Source organism: Equus przewalskii, chromosome 7 (assembly GCF_037783145.1).
Source record: "Equus przewalskii isolate Varuska chromosome 7, EquPr2, whole genome shotgun sequence".
NCBI classification, from domain to species: Eukaryota; Metazoa; Chordata; class Mammalia; order Perissodactyla; family Equidae; genus Equus; species Equus przewalskii.
Window position 1 is genome coordinate 48070783 of NC_091837.1, and position 25839 is coordinate 48096621.

The 25839-nt window shown below is 42.2% G+C and overlaps 2 long non-coding RNA genes across 2 annotated transcripts; one reads left to right on the top strand and one right to left on the bottom strand.

Annotated features, from left to right (window-relative positions):
* Window positions 1–438: 438 nt before the first annotated feature.
* On the bottom strand, window positions 439–1238 carry LOC139084513 (uncharacterized). The gene is made up of 2 exons (XR_011541948.1): window positions 1045–1238; window positions 439–670 (listed from the first exon to the last, which is right to left on the bottom strand). It is a non-coding gene; the product is annotated as an uncharacterized lncRNA (long non-coding RNA).
* A 150-nt stretch (window positions 1239–1388) lies between these two features.
* Window positions 1389–16246, top strand: LOC139084512 (uncharacterized). Its single transcript, XR_011541947.1, has 4 exons — window positions 1389–1608; window positions 8840–9045; window positions 9855–10308; window positions 16031–16246. It is a non-coding gene; the product is annotated as an uncharacterized lncRNA (long non-coding RNA).
* Window positions 16247–25839: the final 9593 nt, after the last annotated feature.

The window sequence follows — 25839 nt, forward strand, 5'->3', positions numbered from 1 at the left end:
GCCCCTAGCCTTTCCTCAGGTTGCAGGGTCAGGACAGGTGGTGGGGATTGATTGGAGCAGGGCACGGCCCTCCAGAGGTCATTCTCAGGGTCAAAAACTGGGGTAAAGTCCACAAAAATCTAAAGTGGTGATGATCTTGGAAACAGAGGTGGGGCTTCTGAATTCTGGGACATCTGGGGGCTTGATCTCAAACTCCACAAAGTCTGCCTCTGGCTTTTTCAGAAAAAAAAAAAGAAAGAAACACTCATCAGGCAATTCAATTTAATCTCCCTCTTCTCTCATTCCTTATACCAAATTGTTACCAAAACCAAATGGGTTCCCTCCTGGCAAGTTAAATCAGACTCTCCACCAGAAGCAGTCGTCTCAAAAGTAAAAGTATATTTGCAGCAAATAGGAGACCATGTGGAATCATTTCCAAAGTCATGGCACCCCCGAACAAAGGGAAGCAAAGACCTTTTATTTCGGATGGGGAGGAATATTCAAAAGGAAGAGGCGGATATTCGCTTGGGCAGGCTCAGTTCGCAAACCTGCTTGCACATACTCTGCAGGTTACGGTAACAAGGCCTAAGCTCCTCCTGGAGAGATCTTAGCATTCAAAATAAAGCAAAGGTCACAGGTAGCTCTTGTAGTGAGGCTTGGTCTGGTTCAGGGTGGTTGGTGATGGCATCTCCTTAAACATAACAAAAGGAAAAAAACCAATTTGGGAAAACAATGAAATGCTTCCAAACCCACCCTTGAGTTCCTTGGGGCAGTTAGTCAGTGACAAAACCACGCAGCCAGCCCCTTGTAGAGTCCTTTCCTTGTCTGCCTTGGTACTCAAATGACAGAATCGTTTTGGGAGTTTCACCTCTCTTCCCTCTTTTTTCATTGAAGTGGCACCGCAAATGTTTGGGCTAGAGGTATTTTTCCCTATTTCAAAACGGACTTTTCCCTTCAAGAAGCAATGATTCAAGGCTGACAATTCAATGGATTTATTTACTTGTCTACCCATCCATCCACTTATTTATTTATTTGTCATATAAGGTAATAGCTTATGGTACTTACCCAGAGCCAGCTGTTTGCAGGATGCCGAGAGCAGGTGGTCTGGGAGGCCTCAGATGAATTGCAAAAGACACTCACCAGCTGCCGACACTGTGTGTAATGAGCAAACCTGCAAAAATCTTTATTTTCAATTGGATTGTACCTTTAAGTAAGCAAGGGAGACAGCCAGTATAACTACAGACCATGACCAACAACCCACATAAACAGTGTGCAAACACAAGTGATTAATGTACCAGTATTTCAAAACATCTAAAGCTAATGAGTCAGATTTACTAGGGTGCACAAAAGAGGGGGAGAGGGAATGGGGGAGGAGAGAACAACTTAATGGGCCTTAATGGCCTTGAGCTGAAGTCTAAGAATTCTCCTGCCTTCGGTCCACTGTGCCACTGAGCTGGTAAACAAACACCCTGCTGGCCCATGAAGGCCACTTTCTTTCTGGCCATTCAGGAGTGGGGCGCATTCCAGTTTTAGGAGAGAAAGAGGGGAGCAAGCTGGTGACTACGGCGCCCTCCACTGATCTCTGATGATATGCGGGGATAATGGGTTACAAAGACAGACATTAATAAGGTAAGATAAGAGGGGGGAGGTTTATTAATTTTTCAAGTAAGTTAGGATGCCCCAGGGCATGGTAAAAGTGTAAAGAATCTGGTGAACGATGAGGGGCTCGGCTGATTAATGCGAGTCAGCTGTCCTCTGAGGGCCGTAGCAATAATGATGAGATTACGGAAGAACCTACTGAAGACAAATGAGATGCATGTGGAATAAAAACGAAGTGTCCTAGTTACTCTTTTGGAGTGCCTGGTGGATTTTTATGAAGGGAGAACCGAGGTACCAACGACAGCCCGAGGAGGGGCTGGGGCAGGCAATGCGCTTGTTCTGCTCAGGTTCCTCCAGCCTGGGCTCTCCAGAATTCCGGGCCTGCCTGGGGGAAGGGCTGAAAGGGAAGTGCATCCCGGAAACCCATTCTGCACAGGCAAACAGAGCAGGATTTGGTGCCTCTACACTGTCCCCACGGCCTGTCGCCTTGTCTGGCCTTAGTGCCCTGCCCGGCCCTCTCCTTCCATGCCACCAGTCTCTCTAGGAAGTGCCAGCAGCTGGGCTTCCTCTGTAGTTCAGACTGCCCCCAACCTCCTTCTGCTTAGCCACTGCTGACCGCTGAGTTTGGAGCCGGAGAAAAGGAAATTAGAATTATTTTTCTTTTCCTTTTGGAAATTGCTCACTAGATTTTATATTCTCTCTCTCTCTGCATTTGTCTCTGCATTTGTCATCTGGCTTGTGTACTTGTCTTCGCTGGACTGCCTCCCTAGATGTCTCTGTTTCTGTACCTTTCAGGTGAGGCAAAGGGAGGGGAAACAGCATCCCCACTTGACCCTTGCCTTCTACACCAGGGTGCAGAAGATTGACAGTGACCTTTGAAGTTCAAAGTGCAGAATTATTGGAGGAGCTTGCTAAAAAGGCAACTTCAGGTCCTAGCCTTGAGAAGGTTCGGGTTAGGTCTCAGGAATCTGCCTTTTTAACAAGCATTTCACAAGTGGTTCTATGCTACTGGTCCTCAGACAATAGTTCAAGAAACACTTTGAAAGGGCATGAGATTGACTAAGGTTGCCTCTGATAGGCTCTTCTGAATGTGAAGTTGCCTAAAAATTCACCATGGATAATTTGCTCCTTTACATTGGTTCACTAAGACTTGAGGAGTTCGGGTTAAAATGCAAACTCCCTCCTCTTGCCCTCTCCCCAGGCAGGGGCAGCCCCTTAAATTGTTATTTCTAGATATGACCACCTTAGTGTGAGTCTATTTATCAGGTTAGAGTAGGACCTTCAGAGTCATAGGATCAGTTTTAAAAGAAGCAGACAAGGGAGCAGAAAACATCTAGAAATGCAAAGACTGTCAGTGGGGCAGAGAGGAGGATGGGAAAAGGAGGTAGTGGGTGAAGCCAGTGGTTTTCAGCTCTTTTTGGGTGTAGTGTGGGGGACTGGAATTGGCCACCCCAAGATATGTCTCTTTGGCATGAGGATTATTTGGGTTGGTTACTTAAAAAACTGCAGACAGGAAAGCAACTCTGAAAAGTAGAATTTACCTACCCTTTCTTAAGAGACATTTACATTTGTAAGGGAAATCTCCATCTGTAAAGGTGTCTCCCTCTTTGTACCAGGAAGAAGGAGGGATGAACTTATCTCTAGAAACTCTTATCAATGCAGAAGGCAAGGACTTAAATCTGCATAATAACCTGACCTTGTTTACTGTACTTGTCCGGTAATCTCCCATAACTGACTCCCCCAACCCCCAACATTCTCCTTTGTCTTTAGCTGAAGATGATATTTAAGGTGGTGGCTTTGGCCATTTTGGTGAGTTGCTCAAGTTGCCTGAGCCTCTCCCACGTATACATGTTATAAAGCTTTGTTTAATTTTCTCCTGTTACTCTGTCTCGTGTGACTTTAATTCTTTCTCCAGCCAGAAGAACCCAGAGTGGATAGAGGAAATGTCTTCCTCCCCTACAGTTGCAACGCATTTCTTTTCAAGTGAAATCTAAATGGAAAACCCAATATAGGAAGCCAATTAAATGACAATTTGCTAATACACATTTGTTTATTCCAAATTTGCAAGAATGATCTTTATAAAGTCAATAAATTATAAAAATGAAAGTACTTGAATGAGCATGAACATTAGCAATCGGAGGTTACAGATAACGGTTCCAGCCTTAGATCAGCTTCTGGAATCAGTAGATTTGCTCAGACAAATAGCTGCAAATTATATTTGTGGACAGCTGGCTTTGCAATTTTGGGAGACCTCTTTAATCAAATTGATCTGAATTCGTGCCTGAGGAATAGCAGGAAATTTGTATTTTAAAGTTGGATGACCTATGATATTTAGTAAGTGCTCAAATTCCTCTTATAGAAAAGCCACTCAAAAAGCAACCAGAACTTTAAAATAAGAGCTAAAACCATGTATGACATTGGGCAACATGGCTTACTATTGCATCAGTGCAATTGCCCCACAACAGGAGATCCCCAAGCAGACGCAGGGACCCTTGCATGGCGTTTATTTGGGCCCTTCCCCTATGTGCTTTAAGGGTGGACTTCTCATACAGTTTATATAAACAGTCATGCCCGGGCCCCAATTTATGAAAACACCAATGCAGTTTTTAAACTTAAAATTTGCATTGAATTTACATAAAAATGTACCGTAATGTGCATTTACATGTATTACATTTATGGACATGTGTGTTACATTTATGTGTATTTAAATGTAATGTACATTTAATTTACATTAAAATGTGTAATTTTTTGGGGGGTGGAGGGAGAGAGTGGGGGTAGGTGTCACACATTTGAAATTCATATTTAAACAATAGGGTTAACACGAAATACGTGTAGACCCCTTGGAGGCTCTGTGTGGAACATAGGATTTGAAAATAAGAGGACTGGGCCAAGACTTTGCTTAAGACAGACCCTGTCATTGAGTGAGGAGGTGGGCAGCCCCGACTGGACATTAGGAAATGTCCAGCAAAGATTCTTTGACAGGCATTGGATTTTTCTTTCATCCAGCTATTTGTCTAAGAAGCTATAATTAGAAGAAAATAGCAAGGAGTAAATGAGAGAAGGATGTGGTGTAGAGAGAAAAACAAAGAGAGGGAAAGAGAATGAATCGTGATGAGTTAGAAATGGCTGGATGAAGAAGCTCGTCCTGGCATGCATAAAGATGAGAAAAGGGGGACTCAGGAAGTTCTGGAAGGATGTGAGAGAAGAAAAAGGAAAGGATATGGGATGGAGAGGAGGAAGGGATATCAGAAAGGCTGTTGGAAGGGACTAAATTACAAGGAAATGTGGAAGGGACTTTATTGAAATAATCCACGAATTCGTGATAATGCTGTGAGCTTCCTTTTATGGGCCTGGCAAGAGAATAGTTGCTCAAAGGACTTTATCTTGGAAATCCATTGTGGCTCCCCGGTGGCCTGCACTTCACACAGCTTTAAGCCTTGTCCTTTCGCTCGCTGGCATTGTTTCTCTCTGCTTGCTCCCTGTGGTCTCTCATCTCTTCTCAGCTCTCTCCCACTCAGCCCACCAAGGCCTGGCTACCCAAGTAGAACAGACTTTCATTTTCCTCAGGTTCACACTGTGCATACTGACTAACCCGCTTCCTGCCTCTCGAGTGGCCCCTCTTCAGCTCCCAGCACCTCTTATCTCTATGGTAACGGAAGACACGACCATCATCTGGATTTTGCCTCAGAGAGTTGGTCTGTACAAACAGGCTTTCCTGGGGTAGCTTGTCCTTTTGCAGTTAACTGACATGCCTGGGGAGAAGAGCCGTCCCCAACAGGATGGCAGGCAACGGCCTCCAGATGTGGGCATTTGGCAAGTCTGAGCTGAAAGTCTCCATAAAACTATGATGTAATTAACAGACCCCAGCAGCTGGAACAATTCAGCACCTCACATTGATTTTCCACGTCTCCTATTTACTTTCGGTTTTTGAACTGTCTGCTGTGACAGGAAATCAAAGAATTATAATGGTGTGCACGAGGCTGGGTCAGCATTTCCCAGAGAAATCCTGAGACTAATCAGTTTAGTATCCCTCAATCATCTCTTTTCACTCTTAAATTAAAGCTGTCCTCCAAAATGCTAAGAAATGGCAATTTATTTGGGGATATTAAAAAAAATCAATGTAGTATTTTAAAATTTGAGAGGAATGTTAAAAATAAGGGAAAGAGTAGGCCCCAAGTAATATTAGTGGAATCTATTTTCTCCTCCAGGCTTACCATGAGGTTGGCAAAGACCCTTGGATGTGGAGAGCCAGAAGGGCCATATTTGCCCTTCCCAAGTTTCATAGACTTGGAAAAGTTACCTGGTGGAACCAAGGAAAGGAGCCTTGTTCCAAGGTTTTTCAATCACTGGAATTAAGAAAAATAATTCTCCCCATATGTGCTTATTCATGAGCTTTCATGTGATACAGGATTGCCTTTCTTATAGTCTGTTACTGTATTTCTAACTCTTGTCAGATGTAAGTCAGAATCTTGGGTTAATTTCACTTTGGATTTAAAACTCTGGAGAAAATAGGCAGAGAGCTGGGATTATGACGGAGAAACAGGTCTCCATGTGAAGTCTGCCAGCTCCAGATTTCTTTTTCTGATGTGCCTCGGGCTCCATTGGTGTGGTTTTTCTTCAAACTCACTGGAAATCAAGAGACAGATTTCATGTCTTGGTCATACTGTAAGGATGTGTTTTTCATCTTTTTATTGACTCAAGTAATATAACCCTTTTACAAATAATTAGGAAAATAGAGAAAAGAAGAAAATTGCCTATAATTCTCCCACTCAAGCACAATAGCTATGATAGTTTTAGAGCAATTACTTTGGGTCATTTTCAAACGCTGAGTTTTGATATGATTCAAAGCATAACGTACAAACAACTTTGTATTTTAATCTTCTACTTAATGTATGTCAGAAGCATTTCCCATGTTATTATTAGCTTCAGTAAATATCTTTTTAATTGCTGCCTGAGCAGCTGGAACATTTCAGTCCCTCCCATTGATTTGCCATGTATCCCATGAAAGTGGAGACACCATATTTATTTCACTATTTCCATATTTGGGGACAGTAGATCAAATCCATTTTTCACTGTAGTAAATTCCATGGTAAGCATCTTTATATATAAGACTTCTCCATATATAGGATCATTTCTTTAGGCTAAATTCCCAGCAATTATGGGGTCAAAGTTCATGAGTATTTTATGACGATTTTTTCCTGTTGCTCTTCAAAATTATTATGGAAGTTTATAATATCACCTAAAATGTTGGTGGAATCATGCTTTAAAAGGGTCTTTTACCTACTGAATAGGCAGAATTGGGAGCACTTTCTGTGTGTGGTTTGCTGATGCTGACAAAAATCCCAGAGAGAAACATTTTGGACTTTAAACGCGTTCCCCCGACCATTGTGTTTAACACACAGAAGTGACTTCATTATAGCCATTTCTTCTATGTGTGCCATAAAGTATGAATTCTTCACTTGGCTATAATGTTCTGTCTCATCAAACCTCATAAAACTAATTAGCGTCACACCCCCTCTGTTTGGCTGTGAATTTTGAAGATGATATGGATTTCTCTTGCACGTTACATAGAATTTGGTGGGTATCCCCTTGCTAGGAATAATACCTTTGGAAAATAGGAAAATACCGAGTGGAAAGAAAGTACATTTTCTGGGAAAAGAATAAGAACCCAGAGAGACGGAATGAGAGTTGTACCACAGAATCCCAGCAGCAGACGTTCTGGGTGTTGAAAGTCCCACCAGAACAGCTGCAGAAATGTAGAATCACATCTGGGCGTGTGACACGGCGGCATCATTACCTACCGACAGCAAAACAGCCAGATGCCTCCAATTCATTTTAAGGACCAAGTTTCAGGTCTGAACCTGTGAACATCTTCACTTCCTGACTGACGACTTATCAATTGTTCACGCAGTTCGTGAAAATGTGACCTCACAGGCACCTTAAGGACAGATCTTCCCGGATGCAGCAGGTAGAGGCAGAACGCAGCTGCTGCGCACCCAGACCCGCAGCTCAAGGTCTGGCGTGCTGCTCGAGAATAGAGCCATCAAAGCTCTCCACACAGTGGCTGCGTGTGGCCTGTCGCCGATGTATGAGGCTTCCCAGGGCTTATTCTGTTCTATTTTCCCTCTAACTCTTCAAGTCCTCTCTCTGAGACACAGAGAGATTGAGTGCCTCTCCCTGTCTCTCTCTTCCCTCCTCCCCGTCTCCCGAATATAAGTTTCTTTCCCTGGCAATTAACCAAATAACCAGATGATCATTAGGGTAGCAAATGGTTTTTAGACTCTTGGCTGAATACTGTGATTTTTGAGTACATAGCTATTTTCTTGCATCATTTCTCTCGTCTTATACTGACAGTTACTATGACAGTCCAGTGAAAGTGGCTCCTGGTGACAGGGCTGCAGCCTGCAGACAGACTGACCACAGTCTCAGCAGCCTGCCCCCACCCTGGCTAAGTATAAAGTGTGCAGAGCAGCTTAAAGGCCCCAGGGGGAAAGTCATTCAATATATAAATCTCAATCCCAGGGGAAAAAGGTTGGTCAATGTACAAATCTCAATACTTATGATGGTCAAGGGACAGGTTTCTCTCAGGAGCAGCCTGTCCACCCCGCCCCATGGAATGAAGGGAAACCAACAAGAAACATTTGGTGAAACATGGAGACTCATGTGTTAGGATCAATGTTAACAAGCACCCGAAGAAACAAATAAGGGTATAAGATTTGGAATTTCTACAAAAACAGTGGAAAGTAGAGCCTATTCTTTGAAGACATTCACATCCATAAAAATGCTTCATCTCACTTAACCATCACGCTTTTACCATTATCTTCTTATAGAAACCTCACATTTATTACCAGAAATGTTTTCATTATGCCAAGAAGGCAAAATCTTTCATATGGAGCTTGCCAGTGGGGGAGGCCAAGGAAGTTGTCTGCTCAGCCCACTTGAGGTTTGGATCATCTCTGGTTGTCACTCAGCATCCTGTGCAGTATTCTATTGTCAAGGGAGAGCTGTAAAATATAACAGAGCCATAAACGTGGGTAAGAGCCACAAAAGAGGCTTTTTGGGAGAGAGAACTGAGGGAGAGAATAGTCAGATAAATGCAGAGTTGGACCCAGGTTTAAAAAAAGGTAATATTTACTGACATTTATTGAGCGCTTACTACGAGTACGACAATGTTCACAGTTTTCTGTGTTTAGTTATTAAGCCATTTAATTCTCATAAAAACCTTATGAGATAGGTAATATTATTATCCAACTTTATACAGGAGGAAGCAGAAGCACAAGGAGGTGAAATAACTTGTCCAGAGTTTCAAAGCGGAATCTGGCTCCAGATTTTTTGCAGTTAACCACAATGCTCCACGTGTCTCTTGTCATCCTGCCTCTCCGAACAGCCAGTACTGTGCCAGGGTCAAGCAAGAGGATGCTAAGCCCAGAACTCTGGGCTCCTGGCAGCTAAAGTCTTCAAACATGGGTGACTGGTTATGTTGAGCAAAAATGATCCTAGTGTTGAAGAAAAGTTAGAGTGTTGTTCACATCCATTGTAACCTATGGTGGATGTCTCCTACTGAAACAGTTCTTATTCAGTAACAATAATAATAAGATAAAAGAGTATTTACTGAGGTGTGTACTCATTGCTGTAGGAGGAACAGAGAAGTACGAGATGTATATCCTGCCTTTAAGACACTTATATTTGGTGAGAAGACTAGCAGAGGTAGAGGAAAGATGAAGTAATGTTCAAGGTGAGGTAATAGATCTTATTAGAGCTAGGAAGGCTTATACACAATGTGCGAGGCTAAAGGGGATAAGTGCCTTGAAACTTAACTCTTCAGCTACTAGGGTTCAGGGAAGTTATATGCGATAGGGGGAGATCTGAACTGTATTAGAAAAGTTGCAAAGGACTCTGAATAAATATAGAGTAAAAGAGAAACTTTCTGGGAATTTGGAATTTTGAGAAAAAAGGTGAAGATGAGAAATGATTGTCATGTTTAGGGAGCCGCCATTTTGTGTACAGCACGATGCAGATAAGGCTTAAAAGAAAATGTAGAATCAGATCGCAGAAAGTCTTGGTTATCTTACTCAGGAAAAGTGGAATGACAAACTGCTTATAATAAATGGAGTTCCACAAACTCAGCCAAGAATGAATGGACCAAAAGGATTGGAGCCTGAGATTAAGGGCACTTAGAAACCCTATGTGTTTTGTTTTTCATAACCTGGAACTTTTAGCAACTCTGTGGAATGTTGTCTTATATACTGATCATGGATTGATAAAAATCTCTTTAGCTGTATTCCAGCTCAAACGGCACAACAAAGAGGGATGCTCCAAAGGATTCCATGTGACAACCTTAACCAGAGAAATACCTGTTCCAGAATGGCCAGTAGAGGTTTATGACTAGCTCTTCACTATGAATTTATTAAAATCAGGAAAAAACATGAAAAGAGGAAATCTGATTTGGCCTGACTCAAGGTACATATTGAAAATTCAGTAGACTGACCTCTGTGGCATGAAGAGGTGGCCTCTCAAGTAGAACCTGAAACATTGTAAATGGCACCCAACCTACGGGGCAACCCAACTGAGTGACCGTGTCAGAAGACTTCTGTCCATGAGGCAGCTGTAGCTCCTCCACCTCCAGGAGAGTCTAATTTAGACACAGCTAAGAGTTCAGAGCTGGAGCGGGCCACACAGTTTATTTAGCCCAACTCCTCATCTCAAAAAATGTCTTGGCGCCTAGTTGGGGTAAGTGATCTGCCTGAGATCTCTCATTTTTGCTAGGGAATGGCTGTGAGACCCAACACCAAGCCTGGCTATCCGCTTTGGCTGACTCTTCTGCTACTACCTGAGGACTTAAGAACTTCTTTGGGGCTTGTAGTCTATGATCTCTCCTAGTGGCAAATCTTCTCAAGACTAAGGCACCAATGTCATTCTTGAGGGCAGCATATCTTCACAGCTGACAGTCTGAAGAGTTAACAGATATAGCTATACACAGGTAGATGATTACAAGGACCAAATATAATGGAAAAGAGTTGAAGTACAGTTGAAGGAAAACTCAGATCCTGCATCTCTGTGTCTACCCGCAGGGCTGGTGTACACACCCGCACAACTGCATGGAGCACCAATCCCCTGGGGTCTGATGTGAACAGTGTCCCCTTCAGTTGGACAATGTGGAGTTGGCTCACAACCATCTCAGGTTCTTTTTTGCCAAACTCTCCCAGAAGTCAGTACATTTTCCTTAGTTCCAGTGTTATTTTTCTCTCAGTCCAAGCCAGAATCTTTCCTACATAATCTAAAAAGCAATTTCTCTCTGCCTGATTCCCCAGTGTCCATCTTCCATTTCTGACAAAATAGCACCCATGCCTGGCTCAGCCTGGGTCTCCCCTCATCATTTCCAGTTTCAACAGAAGTCTTCCTGATTATTTATTCCAACCTTCTTACCTCCCTATCCACTCTCCTCTCTCTCGCCTACCTATTTCTATATATTCATCTGTCTAGCATTCTTTCTTATTTTGTTAAAGTAATCTATATGAACATAATTTTAAAAAGTTAATACACCAAGGGCTTATAATCAAGACCGGTGGCACCCTGGCTCTAATTCCCCCTACCCCCTATTCTCTCTCTTCCATCGGCAACTGCTTCTAGCTCTTTGAGCTCATTTCTTTTGTACCTGCTTATCTGTAAATAACTTGCTAATAGTGTTAATTCTTGATTTACCTATTTTAGACATTATTTACTTCGGAGTATGGTGGGAAGCGTTTCTGTGATCACTCCCTTCCCCTCTCCCTTTCTTCTCAGCTGTTTAGAGCACCCTAGGTTAGTCATATTCAGGGTTTACCTTATTGTGGCTATGCAAATATTGTTCACTCCTGAGCCAAATAGGTACTATACTTAGCTTTAGTTTATTGTACTTTTTCTCCAGAAGTTAATAATTACATTTTTCCCCCACTTGCTTAGTATTCTACGAACCTATTACTAATTTTCCTCAAATCCTCTGACAGCTGTGTAAAATGTTTCTCGTGCAGTTTTCCACAAGTTAGGTATATCAGATAATCTAGAATTCTCCCGGCCCACCTCTGGCTAGGAGACTCTTCTCCAAACCCCTGCGGTCTCCCTTGGTTGCTCTCCAGGCTCATTGCCCACTTGACTTAGGATTCCTCTTCAACAATTTCCTGGGATTTATTTTCTCCTCTCTCCTTTCCTGGATTCCAATTTTGTTTTTTCATGATAACTAAGGAAGAATTTTGGTGAAGCACTAACTCCAGTTAACACCAGTTAAGCACTAACACCTTGAGAAAGGGTGTCTGGAAGGTATAGTATTTTAGTTTTTATCTATCTGAAAATTTCCTTTTCTACTCTTATACTTGATTAGGAACTTGGCTTCGTATAGATTGAAATTGTTTTTCCTCAGAGCATCAAAGCCATCGCCATATTGTCATTTGGCCTCAGTGTTGCTAGTAAGAGGCACAATGCCAGTTTTATTTCCTTTGTGATGGGTTCTCTCTCTGCAAAATTAAGACCATTCCTATACCTGGTATTCTGAAATTTCATGGTATTTGTCTTGGTGTTTCGTTGTTTTTGTTTTTGTTTTTATATATACTGTGCTAGACACTCTCTGGAGATATCCCAGTCTTCAAGTTCTGGGAAATTAAAACTCTTCTTTGATTATTTCCACTCCTTTATTTCCTCAGTTTTCTGTTTTTGGAATTCCAGATGTTGGACACATTGGGTTGGTCCTCCAATTTTCTTCTCTCCCCTCTTGTCCATTTCTTCTTTGAGCAGAGTTACTCAATCTTATCTTCCAAGTATTCTACCGAATATTTTCTCTATTGGGTAGTATATATTTACTTGCCCAAACTCTTCTTTTGCACTCTGATTATTCTTTTTTATTGTATCCTATCTTGTTTCATGAATCAATATTTTCTCAAAACTCTCTGGTGATAATGATTGTAGGTTTTTTTGTTCATTTAGTTTTTCTTATGCTCTCTCTACTGTGTTTTCTTAGCTCCTTAAAAAATAAATATGCTTATTTAGTTCTCTTTTTTTGTGTTTGAGGCCTTCTTCAAATGTCTGGTGATCTTTGTCCATTTATGGTTAAATACTGATGCAATAAGAAGCCAATAGGAAACTCTGTGTGCATGGGGGTAGCTTGTCCCTCAGAGAGTGTTGTCAGGAGAAGAGCTGGCTTACTTGATGAAGAGTATTTTAAGTGGAATCTCTGTGGATCTTTTCTCTAGGCCTAGACAGTCTCTTTGGAGAATTATTCCTTATGTTCCTGCCTGGGAGGTGTACATCCAGACACTCATGTTCTGGGAGCAGAGATAGGAAAGGTGCTCACAAAACAGGCTTTCCCGTAAGTGCCTCGTTTTCAGCCTAGCGCCTGGCTCCCCATCTGCTCTGCCTGTTGTTACCTGAGTCTGAATCCTCTGGTTCAAGTTCTCTGAAGAATACATCCTTGTCCTCCTGGAATGGATGGAGCAGGGATGGTGGGGGCCAGTGAGCAGCGCTGGTGTTTCGTGGGGAAGAGACATACATACAGTGCATACGCAGACTTTCACTCAGTGCTTTTGCTCTATGCCCAAGACTCACCCCCAACAATGGAGGAGCCTGCAGTGTCCACATGCCCAGCCTTTCCAGGGTTCTGGGGGTGCACCTGCACATTCTTGGGTTATAGCTTCTTCCACTCTGCTGAGGTAATTGCCATTTCTCCCTTCCTTTTTATTCCCCCCAAATATGTTGACGGTTCTCATTTACTGCTGTTACCTCTTCAGTTCTCTTTGACTTGTGGGTTTATATCTTTTTAATTCTTTCACTGTCATTTTGTTCAGGTTTTGGATGAGAGAAGAGCTAAGTGTATAAATTTTACTTACCACGTTTGACCAAAATTCCATTCTTTTTACCTGAATTTCAAAAATCACACATACAGAGGGGATTTTAGGCACAGAGAGCATCATATGTTGTAGTTCTTGCCTAGTTTACAGTAAACAAAAATTTCTTTATGTCTCAGAGTGCCCCCACAGGGTGCAGCCCTGCCAGGTGGCACCCTGGCAGGCAGTTGGATCTACTGGGCTTTAGGATCCTTCCCTGAGCCTGGCCAGAATGAGGCCAGGGCCGGAGACACCTCAGGGAGTCTTCTCTCCATGAGCAGCTGCTGAAGCCTCAGGCATGGAGCATGGGAGACAGACTTCTGGGATGGCTTTTGTGTAATTAATTGAGGTCTGGAGCAGTAATTTTCCTATTTATCCATAATGCTTATATTCCAAACTGCTCTGTCACATTTATTAAAGGGAGAAATAAATAGAGAAACAAGCCAGGGGTTGTGTTTCATGGCAAGCTTGTCAAACGGGAAAGGTTCCACATAAGCGTTTTCCTCTTATCCACCTGATTCAACTTGAGAGCAGACAGTTACCAGTGAATATTTTTCAAGTTGTCACAAGGTGTCCTGTAGAGACCTGGACAGAAGCAATTCTTGTTATAAAAATGCGATAAATATAAGTAACAAGAAACAATCAAGAAAGTGCCATACAGAAAATACTGTAAGAACAAAACAATCATAATAAACAATCCACTCTCCCCTCCAAAAAAACTGACAGACAAAACCCACTCCATTTTTTTTTAAAACCAGGGGAGAAAACTTTGCTTTGAGTGGCTGAATTTCCAAGATCCTTAGGAGATTTATTAGGAATTGATTTGTGACTGCAATTTCTTTTTCTTATTTTAATCTCTGTGATATTCATTAAATGTTATTGTTATGTTATGAAAAATACAATGGCCTCAACAGAGAATTAAAATCAGGGCTTAGATGCACTTCTATTTCCTTTCGGGCAAAGCTTGGGAAGCATTTGGATGCTACCTGAAATATGAAGGTTCTGTTACGGGCTGAATTGTGTTCTCCCTCCAAATTTACACATTGAAGCCCTAAGCTCTGGTACCACAGAATGTGACTCTATTTGGATATAGGCCCTAGAAAGAGGTAATTCAGGTTAAATGAGGTTATCTGGGTGAGCCCTGATCCAATCTGACTGGTGTCCTTATAAGAAGAAGAAATTTGGATACACAAAGACACCAGGAAGGTTTGTACACAGCAAGAAGGTAGCCATCTGCAAGCCAAGGAGAGAGGCCTCAGGAGAAGCCAGACTGCTGACACCTTGATCTTGGACCTCGAGCCTCTAGAACTATGAGAAAATGCATTTCTATTGTTTAAGCCCCCCAGTCTGTAGTATTTTGTAGTATGGCAGTCCCAGCAAACTAATGCAGTTTCTAGATCTGTCTTCTACCATATTGGATTTAAAATCTGGGTGTAGCAAAGATCATAGAAAAACAGAATCAGACACTTCTCAAAACCAGCTTTTGCTAACTAATAGCTGAAAAATCAGGTATTAGATCATGATTGCTAAATGTCTCCCTCATGGAAGCACTTTGGCCCTATCATCTTGAGCTGAGGATCTAAGGGGTTGAGTTGGCCTGGGCTTTGGCTTCCACAGTGGGAACTTGGAGTCTCAGACTCTCCCTGGAGTTCCCCTCAGGGCTGGTCCTCAAGTTGATCATGTCATGTCTTTGAACCTGGTAGAGGAGGGACTGGAATGCCTGGAAGCCCCCGGCGTGGTGGGCTTGACTGAAATGGAAAGTCTCAAAGAAGTAAAGAGGAATGGATTGAGGGCATTTCCTGGTGGTAGGTGTCCCTGATGGAGATGGATTCAGGGGTCCATTTTCCTCTCTGACCCACCAACTGGCATGAAGAGAAATAAACCTGTAATGTTGGAATGCTGACCTGACAGCTTGATTTGAAATGGCCTCTCACTGAGAAGATCTTTAATTGTCACATCCTCCTGGTGGCACCTGGGTGATCTTATTTCCATTATTCAGGCTGAGGGAGAAAGGAAAAAAGCACTGAATTCATTTAACTATATACTGGAAGTCCTTGTATTTGGGCAGTAGCTGGGCTGAGGAAACAACTGGATTGGCCTGTTTCCCACATTGGATCTGCTTTCTTCTCTGCCTCTGCTGCTGTGTAAACCCCATTGGAGTGTCATGGCTTAAGAAAGCCCATGGATGTTTGCACTTGTGATGTGGTTTCTAGTGGATACTCTGTGAGTTCACTGAAGAGGAACCAAAAGAATGTGGGAACCAAGTTAATATTTTTAGGTTTTATTTCAATAGGCAGTTTTGCCTGCGATTCTTTCATGTGAGGTGGATGTCTCGTTCAGGCAGGACAATCAAAGGAAGAACTGAAATCTGAGGGCAGCTAACAAGACTGGAGGCAAGGAATGTTCGTTCTTCCTGAATGAGTCTTTATTGCAAGAGTGCTGCCTTTTCTCTGGTGCTTGTTAAATACTGTATTTATGCTGTGTATTTGTATACAGTGGGATTAAGGGACCAAACGAATTACTGATGATGGTTGCTTGAAGGGGTGTTTGACTAGGAGATTTACACAGCGTTCTTAATAATCTTTTTTATTTATTTATAGAATGTTATCATTCCAAACGTACAGTGCTGCCATCCCTCAGGAAAGCTGCTTTCTATTTGAGGACCACCAGCTCTGCATGTTGATTTGAAAAGAGATAAAAGAGCATCTGGCCACCATAGCACAAGCTGCACATTCCCTCCCTCTTCATTATGCAGAGAGCTGATGCAATTTTTGCCTCTTTCCTATTTATACAAATAAAGAGAACGATTTGGGAAATATGTCATGCTGGCATTAAACACCACCAGTCTTGCTGGGTTGAAATGTACACGTTCCATTAACAACAATTATATTGTATAATTAAGGTTTTGGTCCCCAAAGTCTGACTCAGAAGCTTCCTCAAATATTGATGGGTTTATCGAAGATGTGTTAAAATAAATACACCCCTCCCATCATCCCCATCAACTCCCCACCCCTCGCCCGCCACCTAAAAGTACCACCAGTACCTGCGCCAGTGACTTGGTACGCAGTGAACGTGGTGCTGAAGTGCCCTCTAGTGTGGCTGTGGCAGAGATTAATGTGAAAATGGAAAAGAAGCTTTGACATGGCAGATGCCTGAAAGCAGAGTCATCAGGACATTCTGTGCATTTTATGGGGATCTCACATATGGGGTCCAGAAGAAAGAAACTGGGTGCAAGTAGATGATTTGGAATGAACCCCCACCCAGAATGAGGCTCTCCATGTAATCTTATTATGCTGTTCTCCATCATTCTTTTTGGGAGGCTCTCACTTTAGGTTTAGGTGGAAATTTCCTGAGGCTTATACGGTCTTGGCACACACATATGTGTAAACAGCCACAGGGAAAGGGCTAATGAAGTTCAAGCCCTTGCACCTGGGAGCATGTCTTGACCCCCCCCCCCCCCCCCCCCCGCAGCCTCAGCATGTTTCACTTTCCCAGCAGCCCAAGGGAGCTCTGACCCCTGGCTCATCAGCAAATGCTGCTGGTGGTGACCATAATGGATTTCTAAGGGCAATTAACACAGTGACAGGGTTTATAAATGACAGATTATGACAACATTCCCTGCTATCAGGTTTTTTCCTTTGATGACCACTTGGCTATCAATTATAGTCTCACCAGCCAAATCCTACATTTCTCCCTGTGGTCAAGACTAAAGAAAAACAAATAGCTGAAAATCCTAGAGCTGACTCACATCTTAACTAGGAGAAGACTGTTGGCTCAAGTGCCCCAGTGACACAAATCAGGTGTAGGGGAGGCAGGAGCAGGTTAGAATGAGGCACACCTGAATCAGTGACACCAGTCTGGTTAGATACAGATCGGAGTGGATGGTTTTCTCTTCTAGTTCTCTTTGGTGGGACTCTGTGAGCACAGAAATGATGTGAAGAGCAACAGTGTTCACCTTCCTAACTTCGTGAGTATGCACATTCTGAAAAACGTTGTGTCCAGGAAATGTTGGGCTGGGGGGCTGCTCCATCATTCCTGGATGGGTAGCATCTGGATGCTGTTAGAAACAAGATGACAAACTCCAATGGAGTCACTTGTGCTAAGCTCCACATCACCAAACTGAGACTTAATTAAGGTTTCAGCTCTTCCAGAAATGGAATCTTAAACCAGTCATTCAGGAATCACCTAATCAGCATTAGTTAGGTAACCTGCCATCCCCTAAAGGAAAGTAAACTTGCAGTAGCCAATCCACTTTTTTGCCTAGTATAACTTCCTGGTTCCTGTTCCCTTCTGCCTAAAAAAGTGTATAGCTCCTTGGAGCTCTTTTCTGTCTGCTAGATTGGATGCTGCCCAATTCATGAATCATTGAATGAAGCCAATAAGATTTTTAAAATGTACTTGAATTTTGTTTGGTAACAGTGCATATGTCTGTTTCCTTGTGGAAGGGTCAAAATCAAGGAGATTTTCTTCCAGAATTGTGTGATTGTGGAGGTGCCATCCGTAGGCAGGCCCACAAATAACACATAATTTTGTATTTAGTTACCCTTCAGAGTTCCTAGGAGAAAAATGGGTCAGGATAGAAGATGGAAGTATGTCGAAAATTCTAGTAGGCTTCCTAGAAATCTGGAAGCATGAGCAAGCTGTAGAGGTGAAAATTTTCGGGAGGTTGAACGGACATAAATGGAGAAACTCGTACTAATATTAAGGTAATTACAGCAAGGTGAACTATTTTGGTAGACTCCTGTGGTAGAAACTATTGATTATTTATCCCAAAGCAACCACCCCCTTCTTCCTTCCTAGTAGCACACCACATTTGTTAAGAAATTGGGATTACAGGAGCTTCAAAGACCCCTCTCCAGACCTAGAGGCAAATGTTGATTACAGTAAGGTGATTGTGGGTGGTGTACAGGAAGCCTCTGGGAAATGTCTCCCTTGAAATATATACAGAGAAGCATGAGAGGAATGCTTCCTTCTTTGCTGGATGTCATGTCTGCATGTACCATCTGGAATGGCTAGAGCCAACTCGCAAATATAAAGGAGGGCTTTGTCAACCCGCTGAGCATGGCAGAGTGGAAAGATACAGAGCAGCCAGCTCCTGGGAACTGACCACCTCCAGACTTCTTGCTACATAAGGAAACATTTTTCTCACGGTTTAAGCCACTTTTCATTGGGTTTTCTGTTACTTACAATTGAAAGCATCTCCACGGATACAACCACTGTTGGGAACAGTGTATAATAAGAATGTCTTTGAACAATCAACACAATCAGAAAATAGTACCGATAAAGCAATTAAATAAAATGAGGAGACTGGACGACATAGTCTTTGAGCTCCCAATTAGTTCTGACATGCCATGCTCTAAATCCTTGGATCCTCCTGTCATGGAAGAAATTAGTGATAACAAGGAAAGTTTGTGAAAAGTTTTGAGCTAAAGTATAGAGCAAACCTTGGGCACTGTGAGTGAAATGTTGTTTATTTTGCAATTCACATGCTTGTGAAATGTAGACACTGGAATTCTTACTTTACAAAGTAGAGTGTGAAATATGTTGAGACTTCTGCTTAAGAAAACCAGTTATTATAATTGACAAGAGAACTTCAAATTGTTTCCAATTGATGTATTTTGAGTTATCACATTCTATTTGAGAATATTCATCCATATGTCATCTTGAGCTAAGCTATGAGTATATGCCATTCGCCCTAAAGGTGGAGTTGATAATGTGAGTTTTCTCTCATAAATAAGTAAATAGAGTTTTCTGGGGAGAGTTAGGCTACACTTTTTGTAATGTAGAAGTGTACTTTATAATATACTTATCAGGTAATGTCACCTTTAATTTACCTTAACATTGACAGCTCGATAAGGGAAAATAAATGAAGTCTGGATATATATGAATAGAGTTTACTGGTGTAGTAAAATAAAATTTAGAAAAGGTTAAATTAATTAGGTACCTATTAAGCTATAGGCATATTGGTGACCAGAGATACGCAGTTCACAGAAAATGACTATAATTATAGGGGGAGCTTATTCTCAGGTTCTAAGTCTACTTCAATTTCAAATACTCTGTCCTATTGTGAGAACAGGTGAATTGATTTTTGGCTTGGGAAATACGGTCTGTTAGAGAATACAGCATGCATTAACTCTACCTTGCAGCAAGCACTCCAGTTGTGTGTGGAGGTGAGGAAGAAGGAAGGGGTAGATGTAGGGGGACCCGGTGGAGCCTCAGGATCTACAACCCAGATCTTCCCCCTGAACTCCCCCACCGCCCAGCAGTGGTCACTTACTCCCCTGGGGTACTGAGAATGCTCTCCTCAGTCATACTGCCCATCACCTTCTACTTCTGGGGAAAGGTTGCAGAGCAAGTTTGGCATCTTTGCTGACTCCTCCCCACCAGAACCTTGGCCTCCACCAGTCTTATACATTGTTCTGTGAACGTGATCAGTGCATGGGAGAAAACAGCGGAGTAAATAAGTTGGCAGGGAGCTCTTGAAACAGCTAACTTGAAGTACAGCCCAAAGAATTGTGTTGGAATAGGTTCTCACTTCCTTCTTGACTCCTCAGAAAAGGAGGCTGGAAGGAGGGGAGACAATTCACATTGAGAAGATGACACTTAACGTTTGGGAGGGGCACCAAGAGGAAGAATGGGTTTTTAAGGCAGTGAGACCTAGGTTTGAATACAGATCTGCATTTGCTGTGTGACCTTGAACTTGAACACTGATGAATCGCAGTTTCATCAACTCTAAAGGTGAGGAGGCTGATGCTCTTGCAGGGTTGTGGTCATCAAGGTTGACGTGATAGCTTACAAGGAGGAATCCAGTATAGCGCCTGGCTCAGAGTTAGTATCTAATAACTATTGGAAAAGAAATCAAGAAATGTGCTACCTGGTGACTTAAAAGTGACCTGAAAATATGCCTTAAAAGTAACACAGTATGAGGAGAGCCTGCATTCTGATAAAATGCAACCTGAAACCTGTTGGATACTAAAATGAATTACAACAGCACAGCGAACCCAAGGATATAATTGCCACCCTAAGAGATGAAGCTTTTATTTTGATGATGTGCTCTGAATTAGGAAGTTTCATTGATTAGGTCCTAAGGTGATGACTTTTTGAAGCCCCATTTATGATTTAGTAGCGACATTATTTGAAGAGTTAGTGTCCTTCTCCCTGTGTGTCTTGGGGTCAACCATGAATCTTACATAGAGAATTTCACAGACGAAAAACATTTCTAGGTGTCAAATTGGACACCTTTCCAGGCAAGCCTGCCCAGTTTGTTACAAGCAGCAATGCAGAAATCAAGCTGATCTTTTACCCTTTTTGCACTTTTCTTTTCAATTTAAAGCAGCTCTGTGGAATTGTGTTTCTCTCGGTGATTATTTCCCTGGCACTGATAAAGTTCATGGATTGTCTAGTGGTCCTTTTTTGTTTGTCTCTTTGCTTTGTTCTGTGACACTGGGTCATCTTAGGAAAATAGGGTACTTTAAGTGAATCACTAACGTTGTCTGTGGGGTTGTTTTTCGCATAAGAACCCTCAGGAATGGAGAGTTAAAAGTGACAGTATTGGCACTTGAATAATATCATTGAAGCAGGGGTGACAAACATCATGTGCTGATTGCTGACCAGATCAATCCAAGTTGTGAAATGCAGAGCATCCTCTGACCTGAAGGGTGAAAACACCTCTGAGAGGCAAGCAAGACACAGCGTGATGCCAAAGGAGATTGATGGAGAGTGGCCGCAACTCTCAGAATGCTGGTGTCTGGGCCCATGATGACCTTTGTCGAGATGGATGGGCTGAAATGTGACCATGCTGGGACTCCAACTGCTCCTGAGATGCCTTTACTAGAGGAGGGATGTCTCTTGGTTGGCTCTCTGGGGGCATATCTGGGATCTAACTCATGAGAAAGGGATTTTCAAAAAAAGAAAATGAAGACCATCAAACTTTTCCCACAAAACTGGACATGGCTACTTATTCAGAAGTCATGCCTACTACTCTCCCTTGTTACTCATTCCTTTTGTGACGTATGGCTTGAATTTGGACCCCTTATTGTCAAGTTTCCAAGAGTGTAGATAGTATGGGGCAAAAACACCTCAACTGCAAATTTTTATACAGATCAGGAATGAGTGTAAGGTCATAGAAATCAATGAACACAATTATATTTTGCAACAATTATAATAAGCCCCTATGAGTAATAATTGCAGTTTTTGCTGCCCTACCAACTGAACAAAACGATGGCTAGTCCGTGTTCTCATGTGACTTTCAGCAACATCTCCAGCAGCTCTGTTGTCAGGTGTAGGTTGCTGCCACTCCAGGTCAAAGATGTACCATCCTCAGGTGCCAATGTCACCTCTACTCTAGTCACTCCTGTTTTTAAGGTTCTTAGTGTATGTTTTTCTGGGACTGGAACCAACAAGTATCTTTCACTTGATAGTGGAGTGAGGTGAAGGTTAACACATTCAGGTGGGCTCAGGGACAACCAGCCAAATAGTGGGAGAGATAAGGGCAAGTGTCTTTTCTAGACTGGAACTTCACCGGCTGCCCAAGCTGTTAGCATTTTTGGTTGCTCATGGAGGCAACTACTTCAACAATGATAGAAACTTGAAATCACACTATTCAAATGCCATCCTTGAAGGGATTTGATCCCACTAAAAATGTATGATTGCAAATACTTCTAACCTTTCATCTCTATATATGTTCATAATTATTTATCTATTCCAAATAATATGTCAAGCGTTTCTTGGTATTGCTTAATGTGTCCGAAGAAAATATTAATACAGTCAGGATCTGGAGCAAACTTATAATCTAATTTTGTTCTCTTATAATGAGGTTAAGGTTATATGACTGTCTGAAGTCACTATTCATTTATTTCCTGTTTCAGTGAATATTTATGGAGCTGCTTCCGTGTTCCAAGCATTGTGCTAGGGGCTACGGATAGAAAGAGAAGGGCAATGGATAAGGCGTGATCTGCCTTCAAGGAGTTCACAGTCCACCATGGAGGCAGACCTGCATCAAATAATCACAATCGAGTGATTGTGACACAGTGCACAGTGACAACGGAGATGGGTCGAGGACCCTGAATCCAAGCCCAGCACTGTTGCTGCTAGAGTGTGGGGTCCCTCACCACACATGTAGGGGAAGACTTACAAGTTCTCAGGAAAAATAACGCTTCAGTGATCTGAGAAACTGTCTACAGTTTAAAGAGCTTCATCAATGCAGAGTTGCTTATGCTTTTCTCATATACCTTTAATTTCAAGCATTTATTAACAATCATGAATCTGCTACCAAAATTGAGAAATAGCTTTATATCAATACACGCTTTTTAGTTCACAAAGGGTTGACTTTCACAGGCAATTTCTCATCAAACTCGAATAACCCTATGAGGTGGGTAGAATGGGCTTTATTACTGTTATTTCTGTTTTTCAGATGAGAGATCTGAGGCTCAGAGAAGTGAAGGGACTTTCCGTAAGTCATTGTGCTAATTAATTGGCAGATGTGAGTCTATGTTTTCTAACTGCTTGGACCATGAGTTCTCTTTGTCTATGTTAAAATGTGAGAAGCTTCTTAGCCTCATTTCACACATTGTTTAAAATGTATACTGGGCTGCTCCTTCCTTCCTTTTAGAGATTCTGGTCCCTTAGATCCCGCAATACCTCACTCTGTGTATTTCTTATATATTTCCGATTATCCTTTCCTTGTCTCCAAGGAGCCCTCCTTCCTCTACCTGCCAGGTAAGTGCTGGTGTTCCCTTGGGTTCTGCCCCCACTCTATTCTCTCTCTCCACACTCTCTGGGCAATTACAGACATTTTCATGAAATCACTACCACATAAGGTGATAATTCTGAAACCTACATCCTCTAACTCTGACCTCTCCCCCAAACATCAGATTTAAACATAGCAACTGCCTGCTGGACATCTCCCCTGATATCTGCGAGTACCGTGCACTCCCACTGAGCTATTCTTTCTTCCACTTGACACGGGAAGCCTCACTGATTTTTAACCCACTTGGTGTCAGCACCACTAACCGAGTCACCCAAGCTCCCAAGTTTCTTTCCTCTTCCTCTCTCATCACATCTAATTGGATCACCACATCTTGATTTGGTCCCCTAAGTATATTTTTTGAAATCTGTTCCCTCCTTCTCATTCATGCTGCCACTGCCCTGTGTATTTAAATGGATTTTCCAGTGTGTCTGTGGGTTTCTTGAGAGCATATTGAGGAATATATTTGAGTGATATATTTACTCATGCATTACCTCCCTAATTCACCCCGCAAAAATTTATTGAGATAAATAGATTTCACTGCTCCTGTGAAGAACTGGGTTGGTCCTTTTGAGGAAATTAAAATTGACCTGAAACTCTAGCTTTTTCTTGTACTATCTAGGTTAATTAACTGTGTAGCACATAGCTCTCAAGCTGTAGCAGTTTCAGATTGGGCATTTAGCTATTATGTGGCCAGAGAGCAAAGATTAAATGACAATTCTTATCCATCATTCCCAAAGTAACCTCTTTCAAAACCACCACCTAAGGTTCTGCTGAACAAATGCTTAAGGCTTTGATTCAGAAGACGTTTTGGTCACCCACGAGTCTCTGATTTATCAGACTTTTCCAAAAACAAATGTTCAAATTCCAAACTGTGCTGGGGTGTCAGCAAAAATGTTAGTAAATCTATGGTAATTCTGACAGTAGTTTTTTTCTTCTTTGTGAACTTTATTTATGTGAAAATGCCCACAATTTATAAAATTAAGTCTTATTTAGTAATATGTTTATGAATATGTTCAGTATCATATTTATGGAAGTCTTTATTGTAATGAGTAAAGATGAGCAGAGTTGGAACTGTCCTGGAGATAAGCAAGCAAAGAAATCCCTGCAAAAGAATAGTCTTTCCTTTAACTAGCCAACTCCTTTGATGCATTGAAAATGTGATTCATTTTCCAAAATATTGAAGTATAGGCATGTTTCAGAAACATATACTATGTGTCAAGTAAAATATACCTACTAGGTATTATAGTGATGAGGAATTTGTTCATGCTAAAGAATGGTCTGACTGTGAGGATTTATAGTCCCATCTGGGTAGGCCTAGAATGTCAATGTTTGGGTTTATCCAAAGTTTATCAGGTCCAAGGTAAAAGAAGTGTGGTGGATTAAAGAAGACTACAAATTCCTTGCCTTCCATTCCATTGAAAGATGGAGACTATTTCTCTTCCTCTTTAATCCAAGAGGAGACGCATTTTGACTAATGGAATGGGGAGTCACTTCTCAGCCTGGGGCCCAAGAGTTCTATAGCTTCATTTTCCCTGCTTGGGACACACCCCCTTGGAAGCCAGCATCTGTGTGAGAAGTGTGATTACCCTGAGGCAAGCAAGCTGTGAGGAAGCCCAGGTTAGCCATGTGGCCACCGGAAGGCACTGAGGTACCAGGTATGTGTATGGAGCCTTCTGGAACTTCTATCTCAGTTGGGCCGCCCACTGAATGCCACTGAGCAACTGACCCCAGCTAATGCTGCACAGAGCAGAAGAACTACTCTGCCTATCCTTCTCTGAATTCCTGACCCATGGAATTAAGGACAAGTAAAAATTGGTATTTTTAAGCCTCCATGTCTTGGGATAGTTTGTTGCACAGCAATAGATAACAAAAACAATTGGCTCATACCACCAACCATCTTCCCCGAAGAAAAGTTTACTTAGGAAACCAATTCGATTGGTGAATGGGAGAATCAGGGCAGAGACAGTGTTCTTAAGGATGGCCATGGCTACATTTCCCAGGCTTTTTCTCATTTGATCTGAGTATCATCTCCCCTTGCCAGTCTGAGAAACCATTGCCCTCCATTTGTCTCCTCAGGAGCTCCATTTTTCCATTTTTATAAGATGTTCTTGTCAGTTCTTCTGATTACACCAAGTTTTACATCAAATTACAACTGGTTTATGTCAGGCAGTGAGCCTCCAGTAGACACTCAACAGGACAATTCAGCAAAAAATGTAATGAATCCCTGCATTGTGTGAGGCCCTGAGCTGGGCAGTGGGGATGCAAGCACAAATATGCAAATATGATATGGTTCCTGCCCTCACAAAGCTTATAATTTATTAGGAGGAGCAAAGTCACATTCAGATAATTATAATTCCACTCAGACTCTGATGCTTGCCTGGGGACACAGGAGTGCTTATTTATGGCTTGGTGGAAGATTTCACAGGGAGGGTGACATTCGATCCGGGCCTGGGAGAGTGGGTAGGAGCTTGGCAGGAGAAGATGTCTATCAAAGTCATTCCAGCCAGAGGGAGTAGTATGAGTGAAAGTCTGTGATGAGCTTGGGGGCCTGCAAGGTGTCCAGTGAGGCTGGGACACGGCAAGAAGTAACTTGGGGTCCGATTGTTCAGGTCTTCAGAAACTCACTCCTTTAAAGATTTTTTAAAAAAATTTTTCCTTTTT